At 34.3% G+C, this 20,539-nt stretch overlaps 2 non-coding genes across 2 annotated transcripts; both read right to left on the bottom strand.

The window, feature by feature from the left end:
• Positions 1-2,455: 2,455 nt before the first annotated feature.
• On the bottom strand, positions 2,456-2,562 carry LOC121222802 (small nucleolar RNA R71). The gene has a single exon (XR_005920173.1). It is a non-coding gene; the product is annotated as a small nucleolar RNA R71 (small nucleolar RNA).
• A 10,311-nt stretch (positions 2,563-12,873) lies between these two features.
• On the bottom strand, positions 12,874-12,977 carry LOC121222896 (small nucleolar RNA R71). Its single transcript, XR_005920265.1, has one exon. It is a non-coding gene; the product is annotated as a small nucleolar RNA R71 (small nucleolar RNA).
• Between the last annotated feature and the right edge of the window lie 7,562 nt (positions 12,978-20,539).

The raw sequence follows: 20,539 nt of genomic DNA, 5'->3' as shown, positions 1-20,539 counted from the left end.
TGTTAAAACTAAGTAATTGTTTAATAAATTAATGAAATATGAGAAAATATGAAATTAGTATATATAAATTATTATAATGTGATTTTATGCTTTATTATATAGTTTTCATGCAATAAATGGCTTACTTTACATTAATTTGAATATATTATATTTTTAAGATAAAGTGGGCCATGCATGATTAAATTAAATAATAAAATATAAAATTATATTTAATAATTCATTTTAAAATATTTCATTAATAATTTGGGTTTTAATTAATTAATGAAATTGGATAAATTTGATTTTTTGGTTCTCTAACTTGTTGATTTATTTTGGACAGGTCTGATAGCTTTGTTGGATTACAAAACCGTCCAAATTGGAGACCAGGTCAATCCGAAATTCAGCTGCACATGGCTGTCCATAAACCACTTTTTGGTTTAATTGCACAAGGTCCTTAAGAGTTGAAGAAATTAGAGATTTACCTGAAGATTTGCATTTGATAGAGTTTCAGTCCTGAGTTGTTGTGGCACTCAAATTGACCAAAAATGAAGGAAAAATCAGCTCAACTTACTAAAATTATGGCCGACCACCCATGGACGATGCTTCGAAAGATAGAAACTCCTATTTTTAGTAAACTAACTCTCACTCCTCACCTATAAATAAGACCCTCTCATTCCTTCATTCATCATCCCTCAAGCATCCATCAAACATCATTCTCTCTTTTTCTCTTAACCTTTTCCATTCCCATGCCTAGCATAATCTCTTTATAGAGATTTTAACAAGTAACCCTCTTAAAGAACCCTTGGTCGGCCACATTGGAGAACCATCAGCAAAGGAGCAAAGCAAAGGAATGAAGGAGTCTTGTCAGTCAGGGTCTTGGGTGACAGCAACACTGAATTGGGATTGATCTTTCTTTTCTTTAACTTAAAATAAAGATGTTTGCTATGTGTTTTTTGTTCTTGTTTACAACAATGTTAGCTTAATTTTATTTAAGCTAGGATGATTGTTTTGATTAAATAATATTTGTTTGATTCATGCTTATAATGTTTGTGCCTCAATCGATCATGTTTTCAATTAAAGTCAAGTCTGTATTTCATTCACACGTGATTGAAATGCACCTGAATTAGCTGAGCGATCCTAACCAGACGACGGCTAATAGACAAATAATTTAAATGTGCATGCTCAATTTAGATCCTAACACGATTAAATTGTAGGTTGTATAACAACTCTAACCAAGCTCTGTTATTTGCATAGTTTTCAGATTTGTGTGATTAAATTGTTTCAAACCTAACATGTCCTTGCGACCTCACACGAATTCTAAAAAACCCTTAGTAAATAAGGATCAGTAAAATACATATTTACTAAGTAAAGGATTTTGAAAGGACCTAATGTAGTTTCCAAACTCATGAAAGATCGAGTTGCCATGTAATGTTTTTCCGAATGTTATTAAGAATGTTGATAATAAATTAGGTTTAATTAAAGTAATTGTCCTAATTTATTTATGTTATAATTGTTGCAAATTGTGTTTAATTTTACTAAAATCGATTTCATTCATATAGTTTGGATGCTTAGGATAATCTACATTAGGGATTATTGCATTTAGTTTAATATATTTTAATCACCACTTCTCAACTATATTGTGTTTTTATTTACCAAATTGTTAATATAATTTTACAAATTTGAGTGACTTAGCACAAATACAATCCCAGCGGAGACGATAACTCGATACTTACTTATTACTTGATAACTACTATGTACACTTGCACAAACCTAAGCGTTACAAGTTTTTGGCGCCGTTGCCTGGGATTGTCAACTGTTGCCATAGTCATTTTTTTGTGTGAAATTATTTATTTTCAATTTTATTTATTTCTAACATTACTAACTTATTATTTTTAATTTTTGTGATTTTTTTTTTCAGGTGTTTATGAGCATAGATCGAATTATCGATTTACTCTCTGTAGACCTTAAAATTGAGTGAACTTTTAGAAAAAGAAGACGTGAACGAACAACTCAAAGACAAGTCGAGATGGACCTTGGGAATCAGAATCAAGACCAAGGTAATGAAGCCAATCATGTACGAAATCCTATCCTCATTGTCGTTGATAGGGATCGATGCATCAGACAATATGCTGTGCCACTTTTCAGTGAGTTAAACTCAGGAATTAGAAGGCTAGATATTGGGGCAACCCAGTTTGAATTGAAACTAGTGATGTTTCAAGTGCTACAAACGGCAGGCCAATTTAATGGTATGCCCACAGAAGATCCACATCTCCACATATGATTGTTTATGGAGGTGAGTGATTCATTCAAGATAGCCGGTGTGACTGAAGACGCACTGAGGTTGAAGTTATTTCCGTACTTATTGCGAGATCGAGCATCAGCATGGTTCAATTCATTGCCACCAAGTTTCATATCTACATAACAAGAATTAGCAGAGAGATTTTTGGTTAAGAATTTCCCACCTAGAAAAAACGCTAAGTTAAGGAACGAGATCATAAATTTCCAACAATTGGATGATAAGTCTTTGTATGAGGCTTGGGAGCGATTCAAGGAGTTACTTCGTAAGTGTTCTCATCATGGGATTCTTCAGTGTATCCAGTTGGAGACATTCTATAATGGTCTCAATGCACATACAAGATTGATGGTAGATGCTTCCGTGAATGGTGCAATTTTGTCTAAGTCTTATAATGAGGCTTATGAGATCATCGAGAGGATCGCGAGTAATAACTATCAATGGCAAACAAATCGAATAGCTTCAGGAAGACCGGAGATCATGAAGTTGACTCCGTCACTTTGTTATCAGCTCAGGTATCGTCTATTTGCTCTATGTTAAAATAGTTAACTGCCCATGGTACTAATAATTTTACAGCTCAGCCACCAAGTCTGTTTGAAGTGGTTTCCTGTGTGTATTGTGGGGAAGGTCATTCTTTTGAGAATTTTCCATCAAATCCCGAGTCAGTGTACTATATGGGGAACCAATATCAAAATAGGAGTGGACAAGGACATCAGTTCAACTTCTACAATCCTTCATGGCACAATCATCCTAACTTTTCTTGGAGCAACCAAGGAAATGGACCGAATAGCAAAGACCCAACCAATCTCAAGGGTTTAATCAACAAGCTCCAAAACCACCTCAAGCTGAGGCATCAAACAGTTTGGAGAACTTGTTGAAAGCGTACATGGAAAAGAATGACGCTTTGATCCAAAGCTAATCAGCAATATTGAAAATTTTGGAAAATCAAATGGGTCAGTTAGCTACAGAGCTACGTAATAGACCGCAAGGAACCTTGCCGAGTGATACTGAGAATCCAAGAAATTTGGGTAAAGAACATATCAAGGTAGTGGCATTGCAAAGTGGTAAAATTCTAGAACCTCGATTAATTGATGTCGAAGATAAGTCCGTTGAGAAGAATCAACCAGCTGTTAAAGTTCCTGCACCAAAGGAATCAGAAACTGCAAAGTTTGACAAGGTAAACCCTGACTTAATGAATTCAAATATTTTAACACATTCTTTTGATACAGATTTACCTACTCAGAAAAGTTGCCCAGTTCAACCGAAAGTTCCATCACCTCCATATCCGCAAAGATTATAGCAAAACAAGCAGAAACATGAGGTACAATTCAAGAAATTTTTGAATGTTCTGAAGTAGTTACACATTAATATTCCGTTGGTGGAGGCTTTAGAACAAATGCTGAATTATGTTAAGTTTATGAAGGATATACTGTCCAAGAAGAAATGACTGAGTGAGTATGAGACTGTTGGCTTGACAAATGAGTGTAGTGCATTCCTGCAGAACAAATTGCCATCGAAATTGAAAGACTCAGGAAGCTTTACTATACCCTGTAACATTGGTGAATCTTATTGTGGTAAAGCTTTGTTTGACTTAGGAGCGAGTATCAACTTGATGCCTAAGTCTATTTTCAAGATGTTAGGGATAGGTGAAGTAAGACCTACAACCGTGACGCTTCAGCTAGCGGATCAATCTTTAGCATATCCCGAAGGAAAGATCGAGGATGTTTTGGTAAGAGTTGATAAATTTATTTTTCCTGCTGATTTTATTGTCTTAGATTTTGAAGCAGACAAGGACGTGTCGATCATCCTTAGGAGACCTTTCTTAGCCACGGGAAGAACGTTAATTGATGTGTAGAAAGGAGAACTCACCATGTGAGTTTAAAATGATCAGTTAACCTTTAACATTCTTAAAGTGATGAAATTTCCCGATCCGATAAAGTAGTGTTCAGTTATGGAAGATATAGAAACCTTGGTTTCTATAGAAAGCAATTTTAAAGAAGATCCATTAGAGAAAGCCTTAGATCTTGACCTTTTGGAGGATGAAGAAGGTGAACAAAACATGGCTTTGATGGAAGCCAATCTGGGAAATTTTATTCAATCCACACGGTTTGAACCGTTGGAGTTAGAAGTCAGAGAATTTGTGCAACCCAAGTTGTCAATTGAAGAACCACCTAAACTTGAACTAAAGGTACTTCCTTCCCATTTGAAATACATTTATTTAGGTGATTGTTTTACTTAACCTGTGATTATTTTAGCGGAACTTACGAAAGATCAAGAGGAGCAACTAATTGCTGTTCTAAAGAAATTTAAGAAAGCAATTGGATGGACCATAGTTGATATTCGAGGTATAAGCCCTTCTTTTTGCATGCATAAAATCATTTTAGAAGAAGGTGAAAGAGCTCGAATTGATGGGCAAAGGAGGCTCAATCCTATTATAAAAGAAGTTGTGAGAAAGGAAGTGATCAAATGGATAGATGTAGGAATCATCTATCTTGTTTGAGATAGTTCGTAGGTAAGTCTGATGCAGTGTGTACCGAAAAAAGGTGGAATCACGATTTTTAAAAATGAGCGTAACGAGTTAATTCCAACAAGAACTTTTATCGGTTGGAGAATCTGTATTAATTACAGAAAGTTGAACAAAGCCACTCGGAAGGACCATTGTCCGTTACCTTTTATGGATCAGATGTTAGATAGACTGGCAGGTAATAAATTTAATTATTTTTTAGATGGCTATTCGGGATATAACCAAATAGTTGCAGCTCCAGAAGACCAACATAAAACAACCTTTACTTGTCTATACGGTACGTTTGCTTTTAGGTGAATGCCTTTTGGTTTATGCAATGTGCCTGCAACTTTTCAACGATGCATGATGGCAATATTTACTGATATGGTTGAAAATTTTGTTGAGGTTTTCATAGATGATTTTTCTATTTTTGGTAACACTTATGATATCTGTTTGAGTAATTTGGCTAATGTATTGAAGAGATGCGAAGAGACGAATCTTGTCCTTAATTGGGAAAAATGTCATTTTATGGTCAAGGAAGGGATTGTCTTAGGTCATAAGATCTCAAAAAAAGGAATTGAAGTCGATAAAGCAAAGGTGGACGTAATTGAAAGATTACCACCCCAATGAATGTGAAAGGAGTCAGAAGTTTCTTAGGCCATGCCGGTTTTTATCGAAGGTTTATCAAAGATTTCTCGAAAATTTCTAAACCGTTGTGTTTGTTGATAGAGAAAGATACAATGTTTGATTTCAACAAAACATGTTTAGAAGTTTTTGAAGATCTAAAGAAGCGGTTAATCTCAGTCCCAATAATCAAGAAGGAATGAGATGCCCTTGACAAACATTTTGGAGATTAAATTGTTCGACGTATGGGGCATTGGTTTCTTAGGCCTATTTCCTTCTTCGTATGGGAACAAATACATCTTAGTTGCTGTGGACTATGTATCGAAGTGGGTTGAAGCTGAAGCATACCCTACAAATGATTCTAAGGTAGTCATGCGATTTCTACATAAGCACGTGTTTACACGATTTGAGACACTAAGAGCTATTATTAGTGATGAAGGTTCTCACTTTGTGAACAAATAGCTTAAGTGGTTGCTTGATAAATATGATATGAAGCACAAGATTGCCACTGCCTATCACCCTAGTCTAATGGGCAAGTTGAAAGAGAATCAAAAAATTAAAGGTATCCTTGAAAAGGTAGTATGCCCTAGCAGAAAAGATTGGTCTCGAAGGCTTGATGATGTATTATGGGCCTATCGAACAACGTTTAAGACTCTGTTAGGAATGACTCCTTATCGGTTAGTCTTTGGAAAGACATGTCATTTACCATTAGAGTTGGAGAATAAAGCTCACTAGGATTTGAAGCAGTTGAACTTTGATCATAAGCAAGCCGGTGAGAGAAATATGTTACAACTTGATGAGTTGGAAGAGCTGAGGTTGTTTTCCTATGAGAATGCCAAAATGTGTAAAGAAAGATCAAAGAGATGGCATGATAGTCATATACAACCTCGCGAGTTTAAGAAAGGTGAGAAGGTTTTGTTTTTTAATTGAAGTTGAAGTTATTTCCTAGGAAGCTTAAATCTCGATAGAAAGGACCTTATACCATCTACCGAGTTTATCCTTATGGAGCTATTGAATTATACGGCAATTACGAATGTACGTTTAAAGTTAATGGTCAACATCTCAAACACTACTGGGATGGTGAAGTTGAGCGAATTGAATCCTCACTCAAATTAGCAGACCCTTAATTTTTCATGAACTTATTTTGTAAATAAATAAATAATTAAAACTTATTTTCTTAACTTATTACATTTAATTAATTTTTTCTATGGAGATTGGAACTTAAGCGGGACCATTGTGACCCCTCCAACCTTTCCTGGGAATTAATTTAATGTAATTTGTTAAGAAGAAAATTTTAATTAAGACTTAATTTTTTTTAATTTCATTTGTTCTGTTTAAAATTTTATAAAGAGGGTCAAATTTGGCCCAAGTACTAATCTGTTTTTTTAGTAAGATACAGTCTGAGTGTGAGGCCCAAGACAGCAAAAATGAGGGAAAAATCCACGCCTTGCCGTCTTACCCATTGCTTGTCGCCCAAGTAACCCTAATGTAACTAATTTTTTGCTACATGTTGCCCTAATTTTTCCTATATAAAACCCTTTCTATTCTACTAATCTTCATATCCCTCAAAGTAATTTTCTTACACCCTAAAAATCCCTAAGTCTCCCTTTTGTGTAGCCAACCTCAAATCTCATAAAAAACCCTAGTTCTCTTTCCTTTTTGCCGAAATTCCCTTTTGCTATCACAAGATTTTTACCGTAGCAAGTTCTACGCACTTTGCCGATTTCTCTTTTCTCGTTTGTGCAGAAACTTTGCCAAATTTTCAGGAAAAGATACCATGTCTCGCAATAAAACTAGATCTTCAAAGACTACGCTTAAAAACCTGATTTTGATCGATGAAGAAGTGAAAGAGAGATTTGATTCAATCTTCAAGCATCAACTTATGATGCCGGAAATAGGTTTTGACTTGAAGAGTAATGATTTGATGGTTGTTCCTATACCGATTAGGAAGAAAATCAATGCTCTCAAGTGGGAACGATTTTGTGATGCTCGTTCACTTCCAGATGATGAACTAGTTCGAGAATTCTATGCTACTTTGACTACGCAAGATGCTACTGAAGTCATCGTTCGAAAGAAAAAGGTACCTCTTACTTCTAAGTCCATCAATGATTTGTTTAATTTACCTGATGTTGAAGAAGATGAGTACTACCCTATGTTGAACAATATCAATTGGGATTTTCTTCAACAAGTGCTTGATGTTGTGACAAATCCGGGATCCTAATGGATTATAAGAAAGTATGGGAGCTATTCTTGTAGAAGAGAATACTTAAAACCAGTAGCAAATGTATGGTTTTATTTCGTTCGCTATAGTTTTATGCCTATCTCACATAATTCCACCATCTCAATGGAACGGATGCTTTTGTTATATGCAATTTTGACAGAAAAGTCCATTAATGTTGGGAAAATTATCCTCAAGGAGATTCACGATTGTGTTAAAAAGAAGGCAGGAAGTGCTTATTTCCCATCATTAAGCAAATTTGAAGGGGCGATATGTTCAAGGATGCATTGCAAATTATGATCTTGAAAGATTAGTACAGAGGGTGCATGAACTGAATCAAGGTGAGCAAGATGAGCCAACTGACCCGGATACAGAAGAGTCAACAGATGGAACTGAAGCTGAAGCTAATTCAGTCACAGACACTGAAGAGGAAGAATTTGATAAGGAACAGAACATTCCTGAACCAAGGGTTGAGCCAGAAGAAGAACCAGTCAAGCTAAGTGTTGAACCTGAATATACAACTCCCATGCGGACTTTTGCAAGTACTTCAAGGAAATTAGAGTTGTCAATTTTGATGGATATGTACAAGTTTATGCACAATCAACAACAAACTTACGGGAAATATGCAAAAATTAGAGATGACTCAATTCGAAATACTTTTAAAAATATCTCTAATACTTTTGTTCCCGAGTTCCCAAATGATATCTTTGAGACATAGACGGAAGATACTGACGATGCAAACGGAGATGGAGCTAAAGAAGACAAGGGGAATAAGTCAGAAAAATAAAAAGGAGGATTCTTGTCCTGCTATTTATTTAATTATTTTTAGGTCTTTAGGAATTATTTCTTTTATAATTAGGATTTAATTTCTGTAGAATAAAACATAGAAAGCATGAACAAACTTAGCACTTCTTTAGAAAGAATAAGACTAAGTGATATGGTAATGGGAATGAACATGTCTAGGATTGGGTTATTAGGGAAGACTTGGCACTGAAGCAGTCTTAATGACTCACCTCTATTTCTTTACAACCCTACCTAGTGTTCAGTTTTCATTCACTATTTTGTTCTTGCAATGAGGACATTGCTTCTTTTTAAATGGGGTAAGGCAAATAAACTGCTCAAACTTTTAAATTTTTCAAGTATGTTTTAATCATTTCTTTCATAAGTATGTTTTAATAAATGAATGTTTAGAGATGTTCTTGTTACTGAGATAGTTTGTATGCAAGTATGAATGATTATTTTATCTACGTGAAAGTATGTTATCATAAAGAATGGAATGCTTGTATGATCTTAAGCTTAGTAATGTTTGCCATGAAAACTTAGTTCTTTTGAGATTAAACATGCATGAAGGTTTATATCTTTAGAATTGACTTAGTAACTTTCTTGAGGCAAAATCCTAGGGGACATAAAAATCTTAAATGATATAGGCACTATTTCTTTGGATCGTTTGAGGGTTTTTCAAGCCAACCCTATGATATTAGACTCTTGAATTGTAATTTTGAGCTTAAAGGCTTGTTTTTGCAATGAACCTACATTATAAGCCAGTTACCATCTTTTTAAAATTATCCTAATTTTGTGAACCTATCTTAACTAAAGTTTTCTTGGGAATCAACATTTGAGGAAATTTTCATAAAGATGTATGTGCTCATGCTTAAAAAAAACGAAGAAAATTTTGCTCAGTCTCCAAAAAGGAAAAATGTATGAGTTCGAGTTCAAAATGAGTTTGGGGGTGTTCCAATGGTTCACTCAAAGAAAAAGGTTGTATTATGAGAAAACTAAGACAAAGTTATAGGTAAAGATTTTTAAACCGAAATGTCTCATCTCTTAAAATCCCTACCTTTAACCAAGCCCCATTACAACCTTATAAAAGGCCTATTGATTTTATGATTATGTCACCTACATTAGTGGAGAAGAAGTCCTAAGTTCAACATATGAAGATCATAATAAGCCTTGTGATTGTTTGCTTGATTGATAGGAAATTATGTTGAATAAAGAATGTTATCTATGACTATGAAATACATGCAACTATGATTCGTGTTGGCATATTTTGAAGCTTAGTATAATCTTAAGGAACGTTTGCATATGAATTACTTGTTAATAAAGAAGATCGATAAGCATGAAGTTATTAATGCATGATTATGGGACAAAGATTGATGTTGCTTACACAATTAGCAATTTTGCCTTAAAAAAACCTCTTGCTGTGCATAAACATTACTCGGGACGAGCAATGATTTAAGTTTGGGGGTGTGTAAACGAAAATATATATAGGATTTTTCCTATGTAATTTATCACCTTTTTACTTAAATCCGTTGTTAAAACTGAGTAATTGTTTAATAAATTAATGAAATATGTGAAAATATGAAATTAGGACATAGAAATTATTAAAATGTGATTTTATGCTTTATTATATAGTTTTCATGTAATAAATGACTTATTTTATGTTAATTTGAATATATTATATTTTTTAAGACATAAAGTGGGCCATGCATGATTCAATTAAATAATAAAATATAAAATTATATTTAATAATTCATTTTAAAATATTTCATTAATAATTTGGATTTTAATTAATTAATTAAATTGGATAAATTTAATTCTTTGGTCCTCTAACTTGTTGATTTATTTTGTACAGGTCTGATAGCTTTGCTGGATTACAAAACCTTCCAAATTGGAGACCAAGTCAACCCAAAATTCGCTGCACATAGCTGTCCATAAACCACTTTTTGGTTTAATTGCACAAGGTCCTTATAGAGTTGAAGAAATTAGATTTACTTAAAGATTTGCACTTGACTGAGTCTCAGTCCTGAGTTGTTGTGACACTCAAATTGACCAAAAATCAAGGAAAAATTAGCTCAACTTACTAAAATTATGGCCGGCCACCCATGGAAGATGCTTCAAAAGATGGAAACTCCTATTTTTAGCAAACTATCTATCTCACCTCACCTATAAATAAGACCCTCTTATTCCTTCATTCATCATCCCTCAAGCATCCCTCAATCATCCCGAAGCATCCATCAAGCTTCATTCTCTCTTTTTCTCGTAACCTTTTCCATTCCCATGCCTAGTATCATCTCTTCATAGAGATTTTAGCAATTAAGCCTCTTAAAGAACCCTCGGTCGGCCACCTTGGAGAACATCAACAAAAGAGCAAAGCAAAGGAACGAAGGAGTCTTGTCAGTCAGAGTCTTGAGTGACAACCACTCTAAATTGGGTTTAATCTTCCTTTTCTTTAATTTAATATAAAGATGTTTGTTATGTGTTCCTTGTTCTTGTTTACAACAATGTTAGCTTAATTTTATTTAAGCTAGGATGATTGCTTTGATTAAATAATATTTATTTGATTCACGCTTATAATGTTTGTGCCTCAATCGATCATGTTTTCAATTAAAATCAAGTCTGTATTTTGTTCATACGTGATTGAAATGCACTTGAATTACCTGAGCGATCCTAACCAGGCGACGGCTAATGGACGCATAATTGAAATGTGCATGCTCAATTTAGTTCCTAACACGATTAAATTGTAGGTTGCATAACAACTCTAACCAAGCTCTGTTATCTGCATAGTTTTTAGATTTGTGTGATTAAATTGTTTCAAACCTAACACGTCCCTATTACCTCACACGAATGCTAAGAAACCCTTAGTAAATAAGGATCAGTAAAATGCGTATTTACTAAGTAAAGGATTTCGAAAGGACCTAATGTGGTTTCCAAACTCATAAAAGATCGAGTTGCCATGGTATGTTTTTCTGAATGTTATTAAGCATGTTGATAATAAATTGAGTTTAATTGAAGTAATTGTCCTAGTTTATTTATGTTATAATTTTTGCAAATTGTGTTTAATTTTACTAAAATATATTTCATTCATATAGTTTGCATACTTAGGATAATTTGCATTAGGGATCATTGCATTTAGTTTAATATATTTTAATCACCACATCTCAACTATATTGTGTTTTTATTTACCAAATTGTTAATATAATTTTACAAATTAACAGACTTAGCACAAATACAATCCCTGCGGAGACGATAACTCAATACTTACTTATTACTTGATAATGACTGTGTACACTTGCACAAACCTAAGCATTACAAAGATCGGAAGATCTTGCTAGGGTAGTGACTAGTTGATTAATGAGGAACCCGAAACGACAGTTGATTGAGTTTACTAAAGTGAGCTAATCACCTATAATAAAGATATGATTCACTCTACTCTTCTGTCTCTTGAATTTTATTTCTTTTATGTTATTTTATTTTATCATTATAAAAATCTTAAAAAAAACCTTTTTATTATGTTCTCGTACTATAACTAATTCAAAGTACTAATTAGATATTTTAGTGTTTAGGTTAGAATTGATCTAAACTCGTCTCCCTTGGGTACAATCCTCGGAGTACTCATTTACACCATTGTAAAACTATATTACAACTAAACCCGTATAATTGCGGATATCACTTCATATTTCTATATTTTATTGCAATATTCACACTCTAGACGTTGGTATGTCCGGAGGTAGCCAAGTTATTGGTGCCGTTGTCGGGGAAGCAACATCACTAGGTTGATTTTAATCTTTGCATTTAGAAAGAATAATTAGAAAATTTTTAAGTTATAGATACGATTCTATTTTATTTTATTTATTGTTACTAATCTTCTCTTTCTGGGTTTAGTGTATGACTCATAGTAAGGGCATACCTGTTGTAGCAGTCACAGATTTAGAGAGAATAGTCTGAAGAAACTGCCGACAATAACAATAGCAGCAACAACAGATGCAAGATCCGCCACCACTTGCTATAGGTAATGTATCACGTGAAAATCCATTGTTCGATGATGCTGACTAGAACGCCTTAGGAAACCCACCAGCACCGCAACTACCTGTAAACGTACATATGGCTAGGAATGAGAGAACTCTAAGGGATTATGCCTTACCAAGTCTGGACATGGTTCAGGAAACATAGCAAGGCCAAAAATTACAACTAAAAATTTTGAGATCAAACTAACAATGATTCAGATGATCCAGAATAATCTACAGTTTAGGGGTATGATGACAAAAGACCCTAATCAACATTTAAAATAGTTTCTCCAATTCTGTGATACTTGTAAGTATAACGAGGTCACTAATGACGCTATTTGTCTTCATTTGTTCTCTTTTTCTTTAATTGATAACGTCTTTTCTTGGTCGCAGGAACCAGGGTCTATTACGACATGGGATGAACTCACTGGAAAGTTCTTATAGAAGTTCTTCCAAATTAGCAAAACAGTTCAACTAAGAAGAGAGATTGATGTCTTTATTCAGATGGAGAAAGAAAGTTTCTATGAGGTGTGGGAACATTTCAAAATGTTAATTCAAAAATGCCCGCCACAAATTTCTTGAGTCAATTCGACTGTAGGAATTTTATAACTTGCTGGATGCGAACCCACAATTTGGGTTAGATAGAGCTGCAGGAGGAGCCCTTATGAACAAGACGTATGAGGATGCATATGAAATTATTTAAAACATGGCATTAAAATCCTGTCAATGGCCGATTGAATGATTCATTTATGGAAAGAAACTTATTACGGTCAAAACTATCCTAGAGGATGACAAATATCAACATAGACTTAACCGTATCGAGTCTGCTTTTACACAGTCTATGCATGGAGGAGACAAACCACTCTTCCATTATATCAATAATCCTGCTAAGGTTGTAAACTACATCGGGAATAGGGGTGGAAACCCTTATTCAAATACATATAATCCCGGTTGAAGGGCTCACCCAAACTTGAGATGGGGAGGAAATCAAGAAGGAGGCAACAACTTAAATCAAGCTAAACATATTAATTATAAACCTCCTTATTTGCAGAAACCTCAAGATAGGGTTAACCCAAGTGACCATACTGCATGTGGTCAACGTTTGGATAAAATTGATGGAGAAGTACAATCAATGAGAATGGATGTCAAGAAGGTCCAATCTGAATGCACCAATTCAACAAGAACATTAACTAAACTCGACGATCAAATGAGTCAATTAATGAGCATGATGGGTGACATCAAAAGACAAATGGGCACAGGTATTCCCAACAACACAGAAGATAATCCACGGAGAGAAGGTAAGGAGCACGTGAAAGTGATTGCACTCCGATCAAGCAAAGTACTGAGTAGCCGAAAAACCACAACTCTAGAGACAATTGTGGAAAATATTGATGATCCTAAAAATGAATCCTTAGAGGCTGAAGATGAGTTAAAGCTAGAGGAGGTAACCACACCGGTGATGGAGGGAGAGAAGGAATTAACTAAAGATTCTGCTAGTGCAAAAATCAAATTCTCTTCTAGACTGGTGGGAAAAAAAGTAGGATGGGGATGAATTTGTAAGTTTCCTAAACTTGTTCAAAACATTAAATGTTAACCTGCCTTTAATTGAATTTATGCATGCAGAAAAAATAAACAGGTTTAAGGAAAGAGACAAGCGGGCACAGGTGGAATGGCACGATGGAAGATGGACTAATATTGATAGAACGAAAGAATCATCCATCGATGAACTAATGATATTGTTGGATGAATCCGATAGTAAAACTTAAAAAATGTTTGAAGTGCTTAACTGTTGTAAATTATTGTATATTTAGCTAATCACAGAGTTTATTTGTTAAATTTTATTTGATATACGTTCATCTAAGATATAGACATCCTTAAATATAGAAACATGGACTAACATAGAGTCGGTGTCGCAATACAACAACCAAGTGTCACAATGCATCGTGAAGAATGCAGGAACTAAAGAAGCCACCCTGACGTCGCGACATGGCGAAATTAAGTCACGAGATGGACGACAATCTCCCTAAAATTTGAAATTGAAGGATGTGTCGTGACATGGAACCCTTGTGTCGCGAAAATGGTAAGCTATTAGTGATGTTGCAACACAGGGGTTGCAATTTTTTACAGGGTTTATCCGACTCATTCGCACAACTAGCAGAGTAACCCTTCATTTACCCAATTTTAAACACCCAAAACACCTCTTTTTTAACCTAAAAACATATTTAACTCCTATTTAAACACGCTTTACCCCGTTTAATCTCTTAAATCTCCCAAAACCCTTAAAACACTAAAAACTCACCCTTTTCTTTTGCTTCTTGATTTATGTAGAGCTATTTCTTCTCTCAATCTCACGTGATGTAGGAAAATATGAAAGAATATCCAGGAATGATGCACAAAACAAAAACGTGATAAGGAATCTAACAATTCATGCAAGGTTAAGTGTTCGTATCTTCATTCTTATTGTTCTATTGAAATAAATTGCTTAATTAGTTCATTAGTTAGTAACATTAGATATCATGCCACCTAGAAAAGTTAGACGAACTAATGAACCAGAATTATCGACGATTCTAAATCCCTCTAATTTTCCAAACCTGGATATTGAAAAATATTTTATCAAAATTTAAGGAAAAACCTCTATCCAAGAAAGGGGATTTGATCCATCAATGATTTTGTGTAAGTAAATATGGCCTTTAGTCAGATATCATAGGTGGGAACATTTTTGGACAATCCTTAAAGATAGTGTTGTGGTCCCCGTTGTTCAAGAATTTTATGCGCCATTATGGGACCAAGAGTCTAGGAGCACTGAATGTCATATGTGGGAAACGGTAACTGTGTGAGGGACGTTTGTGCGAGTAAACCCTTAGATTATTTGTGACCTTCATAATACTCCATACTATAAAAAGATTTTATTGAAGAAATTGTTCTAGAGTATTTTGAGACATAGATATAGATAATATTATAAAGTTTCTAACTGAAAGAAGGGAAGATTGGAAATATTGCTCAGGTGCCAATGTTCCCGTGTCCCTTTCATCTAGCTATTATGTTTCTAGAGGCTAAAATATGGATTCATTTTGTGTGCACGTGAATAATACCTACTTTAAATATTTCTAATGTTACCTTTCGAGCAGTTTTACTGTATATTATTCTGCAAAAAAATAGTAGGTTTGTATCGACAAATGGATCCACCAAAACATGAAGAGATGCATTAGTGGTTAGAAGGTGGGAGTTTTCTTTCCTTGTCTACTAATGACTTTATGCAAAAAGGTGAGTGTACCTATGACATCCACTGAATAGTAGTTGAAACCTTCCCGAAGTATTATTGGGGACATTTTGTTCCAACAGTATATTGAACTGCGAGCTAAACAAATAAAATATTGGAACAAGCAACAGCAAGAAGCGACAACTACACCAACTTCATCATAAAGTTTGGCACGAGCTCAACAGGAAGTCAGTGAGAGTAGTCATCCAAAGCTAGATTGGATGATTTAGTGGATGCAAGAGTTGAGACCACTTTTTTAAAAATTTGTTAGGCAAAACAACATCTGAGTCCCCAATTATACACCTAACATGTTTGGGCCAGAAAATCTAGAACAAGAAGAAGAGGTACATGGAAGCGAAGAGGAATGAGAGTATGAGGAGGACGACAGAAGCAAATAGATGGATTTTGAAGAAGGAGATTGAACAACTTTTAATTTTAAAGACTTGTATTAATTTTTGGATGATTTTGATTTATACTTTGTAAGAGTAGGACTAATAATAGATTTTTGTTATTTTGCATTTTGTTTAAGTTTTCTATGTAGGAACCCAACATGAAGGAGACACAAAAAAATTGAGCTTTACACGATCAAAGAAGGAACCACCCACCATTAGCAGTTGGAGAGACCACGATCAATTGGGTAACTTCTTTCCTTATCTTTTTATGGGCTACACATTGAGGACAATGTGTCAACTAAAGTGTGGGGGAGGGGTAGCATAGAAAACTTGTTGATTTGTTTCTAATTTCTACATTTTTCTTGGATATTTCTTGTCTTTGGTGTGCTTGAGCTTGTAGAAATACAAGTGATTGGTTAGGAGCATGTACATAGGTTGTTTGTATTTACAAATAAATTTGGCATGATGGTAGATGATTTTAAATATTTATTATTAGACTACTAAGTTCTATATGTTACACTGTAAATAGGTATTAAGCAATCAATTGTACCAAATGATAAAAAAAATACAATGATATGTCCATGCTAATATGAATGATAAATGGTTGGATTTGAGTTTGTTTGGTTGATTAAATTTGTGCATACTGAGATATTCAGGGATTACCTAAGGCATTTTTGGAACATACCTAGAGCCAAAAAGCTGACGTATTTATGTTTACCTTTAGTACCAATTTTTGAACCTGTTGACACTTCTTGATGAACCTCACTACAAATCTTGAGCCTAAAAGTGTTAATTTGTATTTACCCATTTTCTTTGGTCCTACACTGCACGACTATAGATGCCTAGCCATACGTATTGAGGGTTAAGTAGATACATCACGGTGGAGTTTGTAAAAAGCAGAGTGAAATAGGAAATATTAGTGTGATATCGGAACTATAGGTTAGCCTGAAAGTGCAAAACAAAAGAAAAAAGAAAAAGTAATATGAGTTGAAAAAGTTCTCAAAAAATAAAAAAAGCATTTTTGAGGGAGATGAGCTGAAAAAGAAAGTGACAAAGTCACAAAAGAAAGAGAAACTCGTTCATTAGTGCACAGAAACTCATAGGCTCGCCATAGTTACTATGTCATGCTATGAATTCCTATATACGGAGAGACAAGGAAGGTGAGAGAAGGAGAACTAAGGCGGTGAGCGAGTAAGGGTCACAAAAGGGGACGAATAGGGACTAATATGATATGCCAAACTATTTTCATGTTTGTAACCTTCTTGATGCATACTTTCTTTGAATTCAATACTTGTTCTAATCCTTAGAACGTTACAAGCTGAAAAGTCCTATGAGACCTAAATATCCTTATACACGAATGGACATCATACTAAACATATGCATAAATGACTATTCGAATTCTGCTCGGATAATCAAAGTACTTGTATGATTTATTGATGGATCCCTACAGGTGAGACCCTTAATACTTGTACACTTTGTAACATCCTTAACTTAGATGTTTGAAGTTAACTATGGTAAATCAGTTATTCATCACGTTAAAGTTGTTATTGAATGTGAAATACCTAACTCATGTGCTCCGAAGCCAATATTTGTATCATATTTGCTTAAGGGTTGTCATTTTTATTTCTTATTTTCGTTTATGTTGTTTGAGGACAAACAATGACTTATGTGTGGGGGAGTTTGATCTGCCATAATTTGGTGTAGCAAATTAAACTAATTATCACACTTTATGAGCTTCAAAGCAATCATTTTTAGTAGGTTTGAATTATGTTTTCTGAAGTTTTTAATAAGTTAATAAAATGTGCAAATTGAGTCTTTTATTGACCGTAAGAACAGAATGAGGCCTAAGGGTGAGCTAACACACTTTGTGAGTATGCAAGAGACTTTTAGAAGGCATACGAAACTGATACTAGTCACTACATTGGAACATGGGCTAATCGATGTCGCAACATAGGGAGTAGAATAGAGAAATCTCAAGACTGCCTTCAATGTCGCAGCACAGCCTGAGGGTGTTGCAACATACCCCTGAAGATACCCCAAGAGGAGTACATTGACTGCCATGTCGCGACACAATTCCTGTTGTGTAGCGACATCAACTTTGGAATGGAAATTAAATACCAAACAAGGGCATTTTGGCCTGTACAATAAAACTTAAAGCTCAAGAATGTCATAACCTAGGGTTAAGGATGACGCCCACTTAGAATCTATAAATAAGCTCATTTGGCACATGTTATAGACATCATTCACTTAGCCTAGATTCTTTATTTTAAACTTAGTTTAGTTTTCTTTCTTTTTTAGGTTTTAGAATCTATTTTCAATTGTTCTTTGTCAAGAGATTTAATTTGCGGAGATCATCAAATTCTGTGCATTTTTTTCATCTTTAATACAAATTCGACATTTTCTTAAACTCTACACTTTAATCCATTTATCATGTTTTCTCTTTACATCAACTCCATATTGTTTATGAAAGCCATGAAGAACTAATCCTCCTATGGGGATTAGTGAACACCTTCACCCCTAATCAGTCTAGACTGTGAGGTCGGAAGATAAGTAGCCATTGCTAACTCGTTACGTGAGTGGAAGATCGGAAGATTCTACTAAGGTAGCGACAAGTTGATTGACGAGGAACCCGAAACGACAGTTGATTGGGATTACCGAAACGAGCTAATCACCCATAATCAAGATTTGATTCACTCTACTCTTCTATCTCTTGAATTTTTTTTTCTTTTATGTTATTTTATTTTATCATTATAAAAATCTTTAAAATACCCTTTTATTATGTTCTTGTACTATAACTAATTTAAAGTACTAATTAGATCTTTTAGTGTTTAGGTTAGAATTGATCTAGCACTTACCTCCCTTGGGTACAATCCTTGGAATACTCATCTACTTCGTTGTAAAATTATATTACAACTCGACCCGTATACTTGTGGATACCGCCTCGTATTTCTATATTTTATTGTAGTATTCATACTCTGGACATGGGTACGATCGGAGGCGGTCATCCCGAATCCATCATTTTTGACACCATTGAAAAATGGGTCGTTAAAATGCAAGTGGGTAAACCTCCAAACACGTCAAGAAGTCTCCAAAACGATGGTGAAAGTCTAATGGTTCTCATAGAATTCCCAACTAAGGGATCACACAATAGAGTTCCATATCAAATCCAAACTAAATAGAAATGCACATTTGACCCTAATTGGCTTGCCAACTGATTCTAACTTTTCTACCATGTTTACATGGGCATGAATGATACATATATTGTATGTTCAAGGTTAATTATTGAATAGAGAAGAGGTATATAGTTTTTCATATACCGGTCCTTTCAGAGCCAAACCAAAAGTGAAATATATTTTTTCATATTCACGAAAAAGGTCATGCAAATTCATAGAACCAAAGATCACAACAACTCAATTTTACTGTTAATATAAGACACTTCTATGCTAGAGTTATATCATGACATATTTAGAGTTTTGGTACTTATTTCCATAGTCACAATTCATGTTCTACAAAATAAGAACATATGTGCACTCTTATACATACTTATAATCCACCATATTAAATCTCAAACTTCCCTTTAACAAACAAAATATCTCCCTTAGGCATGAAAACTATCAAATTCCAACCAAACCGTATATCAACTCACATTTCCAATATGTCATGTTTTCTCATGTTTTTAAGCAACTTTAACACATTTAAAGTATATTGATATGCATGTTTAACAAGGAAATGTAGTAAATTCCATGAGAACTTACCTTCAAAAGCTACAAAATGAGAGGAAGGGCTCTCCTAATGGCTTCACTTCACAACTTTCTTTTTTCCTTTACTAGAATCTCTTCTAGGAACTTTTTTTTCTTCATAAATCATAAAAAGCAAAATAAAAACATATAAAAAAATGTGAAACTTGCATTAAATGGCCCAACAACTAATCATAAGCTTGCAAATATAAAATGAGATAAAGATGTTGCAAAGCCCTTACCAATACCACCTTTCTCGTACAAGAATCAACTTCTTACTCAAAACTAACAAACTCTAAGTGAATGGGTGGTGGAGATGATGATCAATAATGGCTCCAATATAGTTTTCAAGAAAAAATCTTGCAAAGTGAAGAATTATGGTGAGTATTGGAAGAGAAAAGTGTGGAAATGGGAGTTTTTTCCTCTCCCAATAAATGGTTGGTTAATAAGGATAAAATATGGGGCTTCTTCCCTTTTTTGCATTTTAAAATACACATGTGGCAAAAAAATAAAATTTATTTAATGAGTGGTTAATGTTCATTCTACAAGTATGAGTTGAGTTTGAAAAGTCAAAGTATCATCCTATCACCACACTCACATTATTTTTAATCTAATATTTAATCATAAACATGTCTCAAATAACCAAAATACCCTCAATGATAAAATTATCATTTACCTCTCAACGATAAAATTATCATTTACCTCTCAACTTGTATTTTATCTGAATGAGCTTAAAATTTTGAAATTGAC

Source organism: Gossypium hirsutum, chromosome D10, assembly GCF_007990345.1.
Source record: "Gossypium hirsutum isolate 1008001.06 chromosome D10, Gossypium_hirsutum_v2.1, whole genome shotgun sequence".
Taxonomy (NCBI): domain Eukaryota; kingdom Viridiplantae; phylum Streptophyta; class Magnoliopsida; order Malvales; family Malvaceae; genus Gossypium; species Gossypium hirsutum.
The sequence above is the reverse complement of the archived record's forward strand: the minus strand, read 5'-3'. Positions and strand labels throughout refer to the sequence as shown.